General features: G+C 40.2%; 1 protein-coding gene across 2 annotated transcripts in view; it reads right to left on the minus strand.

Moving 5' to 3' along the window:
• The window catches only part of LOC124719001 (F-box/LRR-repeat protein 20-like), a 74,775-nt gene extending 69,012 nt beyond the window's left edge, over positions 1-5,763 (minus strand). For both annotated transcript variants that reach the window (XM_047244671.1, XM_047244672.1), the window contains exon 1: positions 5,599-5,763. The gene's annotated coding sequence lies outside the window, so the exon portion shown is untranslated. The remainder of the gene's footprint in view (positions 1-5,598) is intronic.
• Positions 5,764-6,000: the final 237 nt, after the last annotated feature.

The raw sequence follows: 6,000 nt of genomic DNA on the forward strand, positions 1-6,000 counted from the left end.
ATGACGGTATTCTTGACTGAAGCCGCTACTATTCGGTCGAGTAGCTCCTTAATTGGCATCACGAGGCTGAGTGCACCCCGAAAAATGGCAACAGCGCATGGCGGCCTGGATGGCCACCCATCCAAGTGCCAACCACACCCGACAGCGCTTAACTACGGTGATCTCACGGGAACCGGTACAAAGTCAATAATCAAAACTGAATTTAGTGTAAATAAATGTGAAGAGAATAAAATGTAACTTCTACAGTGTTGTGCCCAATAATTCTTCAATATGTTGAATACAATAGCTCTTCACTACTTCAAACAATCACAGGACAATTAAAGAAAGAAATTTCTTAAGCCAAACTGATGAAATAATATGCAAAAAAATTCTTTTGCCATAATACAAAATCAGTTGTCACCTAATCAAACAATGATGTAAGTTGGTTGGTTTGTGGGATTAAAGGGACCAGACTGCTATGGTCATCGGTCCCTAATGATGTAAGTACAATTTCTGAAAACATTTGTAGCCAGTTAACAAAGAGTGTGAACAAAACTTCCTGCAGCTAACAAAGGTACTAAGGAAGTGTTAAAATCATGATTTTAAGGTGTTTATTCAAGAGAAAGCTTACTTTCACCCATATGTATGCAAGTCTCTCATAGAACTTGGAACAGGAATGATTTTTGTGCATTGGATATGGTCTGCATTATAAAATAAATCATCTGCAGACAGGCAAAAAAGAAGAAGAAGAAGACTGTTCCACATTGAACCTTCAGCCAAATCATTCTTTAGAAAAGAAAGGAAAACACATACACACAAACAGGTACAGCTCTTGCACACATGACTGCTATCTCCAGCCAGCCTGGCCAGACTGCAACTGTTACACTGAACGGAAGCAATAATCAAGAGTGGGGCAAGGAAGGAGGGGAGGGGGGGAGATAACAGGGCAAGGGTAGGGGAGAATACCACTGTCTGGTGGAGTGTGCAGGAACTAGAAGACAGCAGAGCACAGCTGACAGATGCTGCGTGGGAAACTATGGGGGGTGGGAGTGGAAAAGGAAAGGAGCAGAGAGGGGGAAAAGATTGGTGGGTGGGTGTGTTGGCAGATAACAGCACACAGCGAGAGTGAGGGGAGGTGAATTGGGAGTAGGTGATAGGACAGAGGAGGCGCGGAAACTGTAGGGTGCAGAGTGTGAGGGGCAGTCATTTATCGTAGGTTGAGGCCCGCATAATTTTGAGAGAGGAGTCCTGCCCCATCAGATGCCAGGCCACCTGTGAAGGCATACATGTCACATACCAGCCCTGCTGCAACCACTGTGCAGCTTTTTATATTGGTATGGCCATCAGGATGAATGGCCCCCGCCAACTTTGGCCAAGAGCAAAGTAGACCACACTCTGGCATAACATGCAGCTAAACATAATATGCTTGATTTCAATGGCTGCTTCACAACCTGGAGCATCTGGATTCTACCCTCCACTATCAGCTTTCCTGAACTGCGCAGATGCGAGTTATCCTTAGAACACATTCTTCAATCTATGATAACCTACTATCCCGACACAATCCACCAAACAATTTCCGCCCCCTCCGTCCTTTCAGCTCCTCCCAATTCATGACCACTCACACTCACTGTGTGCCACTATCTGTCAATGCACCAACCACTTTTTTCCACTTTCCAGCCCCCCCCCCCCTTTCCCTTCCACCATCTAGTGCCTGCACACTCCACAAGACAGCACTCCCCCCCAAAGCCATACTCTGCTATCCCTCCCCCCTTCCTTGCCCCACTCTCAGTCTGGCCAGAGCAGACAGAGATAGTGGTAATGTGCGTGAATGTGTGTGTCTTTCTGTATTTTCTGAGAACACTTTGGCAGTAAACTCTGTATGTAACAGTCTTTTAGTTGTGACCGTCTGCAACTCAATGTGTCATCTTTATGGTGAGTAGCTATCTACCCTTTCCATAACTGTTGAAAGTAAATTATCTTTAAGAAGTCATTTTCCTGTGTAGGTTATTCTTTTATTTTGAAATAAATACTTTATTTCACAATCAGCAAGCAGCTAATATTCTCCCTTGAGTTTTATCAAGCTGCACTACACCAAAAATTGTTGTGCTTACAGCACGAGATGATCCACAGACCAGTCAGCATGTGGTTGCATCCCTAATAATAGTTCACCATAGCCATAGTAGGTATGTGCTCACAAAGTGAGATGGTTAGCACACTGGACTGACATTCAGGATGATGATGGTTCAAATCCACGTTCGGCCATCGTCACTTAGTTTTCTGTGATTTCCCTAAATCGCTTCAGGCAAATGCAGGGATGGTTCCTTTGAAAGGGTGTGGGACTGATGACCTCACTGTTTGGTCTCCTCCACCCGAATCAACCAACCAATCAAAAGGTGGTGAATTTTGAACTGACTAAACAATTGCACACCTTTTGAAATATATTATTCCTAATTATTACTTGTAAAACTTGATTTCTGAGCATACAGAGACAAAAGAATAGAAAACATTGGAATGCTTCAAAGTGAAGTTAAAATTACCTACTACTGAATGACGCATTAAACAAGATCTTTGGAATTTTTGCACAGCATTTTCATATGCAGATTTAAGAAGAAAAACCAGTGAGGAAAGTCATCCTTCCAGGACTGTAGTAAAGAATGTGAATGACCAGAGTAAGGTATAGCCATGCACATGTTCTGCTAGTAGAAACACAGCAATGCCTGCACACACATAGAGGGAAACATGCCAGATGAAACAGTGTTATAATATGGTTACATATGTAACAGCATGGTTGACACGCACCCATGATCAAGTGTTTTGTGCAAGTGCTTACAAATCCCTCACATCTCCACATGGGTTAAGCATGCTTGTACAAGCATTAAGGAGAGACGAACATGCCAGATGCAACAGTGCTATAACATATGCAACTAAGTGTTTTGTGCAAGTGTGTACAAATTCCTCACACCTCCACATAACTTAAGCATGCTTGTACAAGCATTAGTTTGTACCTGAAATATGTCAAGCTCAGAAGATAATGCACTGAGTTTAGCAGCCATTATCCTTGCTTTGCAAGAGAAACAAAAGAGGAAATGTGATTATCAGAAATTAATTCACTGACTGCAAATTCCTGGACGTCTGTTGTATTCTGTGTAGATCTGCTACACAATAGTGAGATTTGAACATTTGTACTGGACTGGAACTTGAACCCAGATTTTCCACTTACTGCGAGTCTTAACCACTTCCGCTATCCGTACACGCTCCCCAGACTGTCCAAAACTTCCACATGTCACACTGTCTACATCCTTCTATTGCAGTCCACTAAATTCGGCACCTAATGCTCGCAACATTACTTGGATGCACACAACAAGCAGACAGTGGCAAGGAGGAATCAAGATCACTGGTGTTAGCGTCGTATGCCCATCTACACCAACATTTGTCTTAATTCCTTGTTGTCTCACTCCCCTGTTGCAGAAATCCAAGTAATGTTGCGAGTATTAGGTGACAAATGTATTGGGCTATGATATAAGGATGTAGTCAGTGTGACATACAAAATTTTGGTTCAGTCCAGGGAGCAGGCTGGGACAACTGAAGCTGTTAATGCAGCTGCTCATGATATGCGGGGAATTTGGGTTTGAGTCTTGGTTCAGGACAAATGTTTATACATCACTATTGGGTAGTAAATATGTAACTAACACAGCTGATGTCTAGAAATTTTCAGTCAGTGAATAAATTTTGAAATATTTTGTGCACCTGTAGACCATCAACAGAGTCCATTCTTTCAGACATGCATGTAAATGTGATTATCGTCATATTGATTTACTCATTTTGTTGAAGATATATCCACATGACGGGCACAATTATATCAGGATGACTGAAGAAACACATCTGAACCTTCTGTCACTCATTACATCTTTGAGAAACAATCATAGGTTTCCAGTGACAGGAAGGAATTATGAAGACTTTTCATACACATCTGCATGTTCATACATGGCACTAAGCGTTATAGTTCCCTTTACCATCATGTTTTGTGCAAAGTGCTGAAAAGTTAGTGAAAAGTAAGTGGAGGATTTCTTTCACATTAACTTTGTATTAAATCTTTTACTTTTAAAACAATTACATACACAATGAAAGTTAGAACTAGCTGCAATTTGTTAACAAATGATGTCACTAAAATGCGATGGATATAATGGAAGTGCGTCCTGCAAATCACTGCTACTGATAATTCCAATGGTTTTACAACAACTTGCAAAAACCACACTGGTGGCAGGAATATTTACTGAAGTTGTATCAGCACTGACATCACATATTGTGTGTATGACAGTTTTATTTCTCCCATTTCCATTATGAACAATGTTTACAATCTGATATGTACCTCATCTTCACCGCTACATCTTTCCAAATATGACAAGTCCTCCTACAACATTTTTGGGTTTCTTGAGGTGACCTGTTATAGCCCCTAGTAACAAATCAATAAGACTGCAGGTTTGTTGATATGTAGGAGATCTGTCTGGTGATTTCTTCACAATCTGCTTGATAGACTAACCTGCACAAGGCTTATGCGTGATCTATACATGCCTAGAATGTGTACCTCCAACTCTTCTATAGGGCCAAAGATAGTGTTCACGTGTGTGAGGTGTAGCTGCTTGTGTGAATGTGTTTGTTTTCCTTTCTTTTCTGATGAAAGCTTCGCCCACAAGCTTAGTGTGTAACAGTCCACTGTGTCCGTCTGCAACTTAACATGTTAACTTTATGGTGCTCAGCAATCCATGCTTTCCATAACGGCTAGTTTTCTTTTACGAGGTGTATATTTTACACTTCTCATGCTTCATTTTGCAGATTTAACAATAGTACACTGTAATAATTATATACTTGCTATTGTAACTGCCAAATTAAAATTTTACATTATTTTTATTCATTTTCTACGTTCTTGAAAAAGAATGCAACTAGTCCACAATAGTGAAAGATGTGGAAACGAGGAGAGAATTTTCCACACACTATAGGGTATATTAATGGGAAACCAGCAGATGCAAATGATAAAAGAGTTATTCTAGACCAAATTTCGTCACATATGGCAAAGCATCAGATGGAGGTGTTCTTCAGACACAGAGTTCAGGTTACTTGTTACAATTAATTAGGCTTGATTCCAGTGTCTGTCAGTGTAACATTTGATCAATAATGAAATCTTCTGTAGGACATAGTACCGCAACTAGCGTCAACACAAACATTACAGGTGAACGCTCATGTAGTGCTGGTTCCGCAATAGGATATGTAACATTTCTAAATGCCCGCTATATATTGGTAGCTGGTTATCAGGATATGATTACTTTGTGATTTTCTAATAACTCTTTATATAGTCTTTTTACTAGTGCAAGGCCTTGTAAATGTCCCATTATCGGCACTGATATTACAAACAACAAAAAGGGTATTACCGGTGTATCTATTTGCGCATTGTGGAGAGATTGTTCAGCTGGTTTATCCCTTCACTCCATATACATTATCCTTAAAACTATCGGCTACGCACATGCCGCAGCACACAACACAATACTGAAAAGGATCCTTTAACAATAACTATCATACAATTATTGGTTTACAACACTCAACAAACTACGCAGTTATAATTACCTCTCGTCTTTCAACGTACTATGCGAAGAATAATAGTCATACGACTATTGGATGACAAAAGTAATTATTTACTATCGACGGTAACTACTCGAATAATTCTCAAACGCTGAGAACAAGCGATAAAATCAAAACATCCCTGAACACTTTTTTGTTGCGCGCTTCTGAAATTTCTTCGTATCGATAGTGGTAATTATCGATTTGTTTCAAGTCGATTAATTAGAGGCGTGAGATCGTGTTAGACGGAGGTGAAAACATTTATTTACATTTTAGTTGTGTATCAGATTAGCGAACATTTATTTCCAAAATCTTGAAAGCAATCTGATAATCAGTTCATAACACCATAAAGACTGTACGTACATAATAGACACAACTTATGAAAGTTCGTAAGTATGTGTGACTACT

Source organism: Schistocerca piceifrons, chromosome 10, assembly GCF_021461385.2.
Source record: "Schistocerca piceifrons isolate TAMUIC-IGC-003096 chromosome 10, iqSchPice1.1, whole genome shotgun sequence".
In the NCBI taxonomy this organism is placed as follows: domain Eukaryota; kingdom Metazoa; phylum Arthropoda; class Insecta; order Orthoptera; family Acrididae; genus Schistocerca; species Schistocerca piceifrons.